We start from the raw sequence: 4,178 nt of genomic DNA on the forward strand, positions 1-4,178 counted from the left end.
ATGTTTGAATAGGCATAAAGGCAACTTTCATTCCACCCTTTGCCTTTATGGCATGTAAAACATAATACAACTTCTTTAATTTTGAAAATCACTCTCCTGAAATTGAAATTGTTCTGGGAATAACCTCATAACTTCATCCTGAATAAACTCACTCACAAAGTTAAGATAATTCAGACGAGTTTCAAACCCCTGGAACGTTTGATTTATTACATTCCCACTGACACGATCATTGTAAATCAAAACATCTGGTAGGTGTTCAGGTTCGAGTGTGATTATAGTTGTTTCCCTACCAAACCATGTATCAAGCTGTATTATAAATTTCCTGATTAATTCTTTTTTTAACCCTCCTAATATAAAAACAAGTTCCCAAAATACACAAAGTTAATACAGAGATACATAGATCAAACTAGTTATTCTTCTTTTCACTAAACAAGCAAAAGAGATACTGCATATTTTTTGCGCCGTAGATAATATTCCTGCGAATATATCCCACCAATGGTGAGCCGACGTCTACACTATTAGTTTAGCCACATGTAAAAACCTTTCTTTGAGCCATGCAGGTGGACACTGTTAGATCAGACATGTTTAGACTTATGAGATTCAATCATTCGTTTCAGCTCTGTAGACCCATTCAATGCACATTTTTTGAAACGGTCTAGGGAGACTCGCCAGGGTACATGCAAAGTTTGCCATTGTACCTCTGTTAGTCGAGTGGTGGAACTATAATTAGTTAATTGATAAGTCTGGTTGTTCCAAGTCCACAGATGTACACCATACACACATCCAGAGAAAGGCACCTCAGGTAATTGAGGATGACTTTTTATTGTTGCTATCAAACTAGTTCATGAGTCCAATCACACAATACCTTGTCTCTGGTTAAACATGGGTTAACATGACCTAATTTCAGCATACATATCACTCCTTTATCAGTTGTCTCGCATAATTGCATGTCATATGTGAGATTTGTCTGTGGCTCAAACCACTCACCCTGTATTTTTAAAAACCAGTGTCCTTGTACAGTTTTTAAAGGCAAAATGTGATATTTGCATAACTGTGGTTGCCTTATTAACATGGTATTGAACCCAATGTCACTCACACATGTTATCATTACATTTTGTCAATTCAGGTTTCAAAATTACCCAGTAGGAACTGGAAATGTTCCATACTCTCCTCCACTCAATCATGATTCGATGTGGTCACCACCCTTTGGAAGCGCTCCTTCTGCAGCTGTGCATGGAAAAATTGCAAGGTACACAGGAAAACAAGTTCAAAGCTTCAATTATGTTGGAGAGCACTTCTTCTGTGCTCCCCCACATCTTCAGCTGCCAGTTTATTTCTTTTATCAGTATTTTGGCCGTTTCTTCTTGAGTCATGACAACTGATGGCATCCAGACTCCAGCTTGGGTAACTGCCAACGAAGCACGTCTCCTCCTCCTCCTTAATTGGCAGTAAAATCAAACTTTGTACTTTTCTTTTTTTTTTCATCTGTTGTAGCATGCCCGACACTCGTACATAGGGCACAACTGTCGTGCCCTATCAGGCAGCTTTTTGTGTTTCAAACATGTGAAGTTACTTTGAAGTTACTTTGCACTCTGATCTTGCTTGCATCTTTTCAACCAAACGTGAACACCTGATCCTCCTCCAAGACACGTCCTGGTGTTGCTGATGAGGCGTTGACCATCAGCGACAAGGCACGTGATGCCCAAACAGCCTGCACTCCCATCTGACTGGCACCTGTCACCAGCTTCTCATGTTGTCCTCTCTCCATCCAGTCCGCAAATATCAATGAAACATCAAGCTGTAGAGGCAAAAAGTATTGCTTACAGATAGAGGAAGAATCATTAGTTTTCTCTTATATAACATTTGTTTACAGATACATTCACCCATTTTTCTTCTCCTGCCTCTGGGATATTGCAGACCCAGACCAATTTTATAACTTGAAATTGACCTGAAATCAATATCACTGGCTCTAGAGTCCTCAGATCTAGTCCAGCAGATCCAGGAGTTGCTCTGACAGGCAGCTCTGCTCTGTCGTCAATTTTCCACATACCAACTGGTTCTTTTTTTTCTTCTGGAGTATCATTCAATTTAAAGGAGTGGTGCCTGGTACAATGGGTCTGTTATTCAATTGAAACACAACCTGCAACAAATTTACTTTCCAGTTTGTCAAATCATGTTTTTCATTTAATTTTCTCAGCATTCCTTTTAACAGTTCATTCTCTCTCTCAATCAGCCCAGCAGCTTGTGGATGATAAGGAAATATGATAAATCCATTCAACATGTTTTTCAGCTGACCAGTCTTTCACATGTTTTCCAGTAAAATGGGTCCCATTATCTGTTTGTATCTGAAGGGGAACCCCATAAAATTATTTCATCATACTAAGACATTTTAAAGTAGATGTCTGATTTGCATATTTACAAGGATGAGTCACCAACACACCTGAACATGTATCTACAGCCGTACATACATATCTACACCACTGTGACATGGCAAAGGGCCAATGAAATCCATTTTCCAGATCTGATATGTTCCCTTTCCTCTATTTGTCCCTGCATTTACTATTGTGACCCTCTTTCCTAATGCTGACATGCTTCACATTGCTGTATTGCAGTTTCATCACCTGTCTTGTTCTACAACTAATCAAACAATTCTTCATACATAACCACTTCATGCAAAAAGTGTCAACAATTAACTTTTATTTATTAAAAAGAAATCCTTCTTCTAGTCTTGGCCCCACTCAGAATATTTAGCTCATCAGTTTTTCCAAACTGAGGTGTTAACTTTTTCCACAGAACCCCTCTTGAAAAGAGCTGAACTTTCACTTTAAATGTGAAACAACATATGATGCACTTCCTTCAAAGCAGCCAGCTTAACACATCCCCTTTTAAGTGCTCTGATGACATATTTATTTCTAGACATTTCAAATCCACCCTTTTCCCCTTAAACCATCTTGGCTGTAGGCTTTTTAGTTCATCCTTTGTGGCCCTAAATGTCAATGTTTGGGCCTTTAATGTCAACATCAAAATCTGGGCTCTCTAATTCTGGACCTTTGATGTTCAATGTTGACAATATCTGCTTTCAGAAGGTTGATGTCAACTTCTGGACCCTACTTTTGGCCCTTTTAATCCAAATAATGGCTTCCAGCCCTCAGCTCTTCTGCTGACACACCATCCATCTCAGCTGCAGGCACTCCTGCCTGCATTAATGCCCTCCAGAAAGCAGAACGAGTAGGTTCCTGCATGTTTTTTCCGGCCGTCCCTTCTCGGCCCACGACCCATGGATTGACTAAATGTTTGTTTGTTTTTTCACAGTTTTCAGCTCTGTGTTCCAATCTCCGAGTTCCAACACTCTGAATCTACAACCCAACGCACAGCGAGCGCATTCCTTAACCAATCTCTGCTCGCACTCCCCTAGGGTCACCCAATGCCCCTGTAAATCAGACCAATCCGATGCTATCTGTCGGGCTGTCTCTACACAAACTTCAAACGACGGTCTCGAGTCTTGCAAAGCTCTGACTCGATGCGCTGAATTCATTACCTGACCTCCACCTTTATCCAACAGCCTAGATACTCGAGCATCTGTGGGTTGTGATATTTTAGACAAGTAAACAACATCCTTGTCTCCCCAGATGCCACCGTCCCAACTCGACGGATCCCATCCGTCATCCAACCTTGTAACATAAGCTCCGACTCGCTCCGGCGAAACATCACGCTTCTTCTTTCTAATTTTGTCCCTTTTAAGCCTGCATATTTGCCCGACTGCACCCTCGGCTACCCTGCTCATTCTCCCAAACTGAGCACCGAGCGACTGAATGTGCCGTTCATTCAACAAGCAAGCGGTCCTCACATTCTTGTTTGCTCCGTTGAGCCTGTAATTGCATTTTCTGACTTTCCTCATGCAGTTTTTTCCCCAGGCTATCGCACACATCCTCATATGACGCTGAAGCCCTGTCACTGGTGCCATCTTTCTGACCTCTATTGCCTGCAAAGCAGTCAAAACATCACCCGGACTATCTGCTTTCAGAAAATTGTTCTAACAACTAGGATGGGCTTCTTCCCACCTCTCAAACACAACAAAAACAACTGGGATGGGACTTCTTCCCACTCTGGTACAACTTTTTCTCTGTTCCCCTCACGCCTCCTCAGGCGTCTGGATCAACTTTTTCTCCGTTCAGCTC

This window comes from Nematolebias whitei, unplaced genomic scaffold (genome assembly GCF_014905685.2).
Source record: "Nematolebias whitei isolate Nwh7 unplaced genomic scaffold, NemWhi1 Nwh_scaf_279, whole genome shotgun sequence".
In the NCBI taxonomy this organism is placed as follows: domain Eukaryota; kingdom Metazoa; phylum Chordata; class Actinopteri; order Cyprinodontiformes; family Rivulidae; genus Nematolebias; species Nematolebias whitei.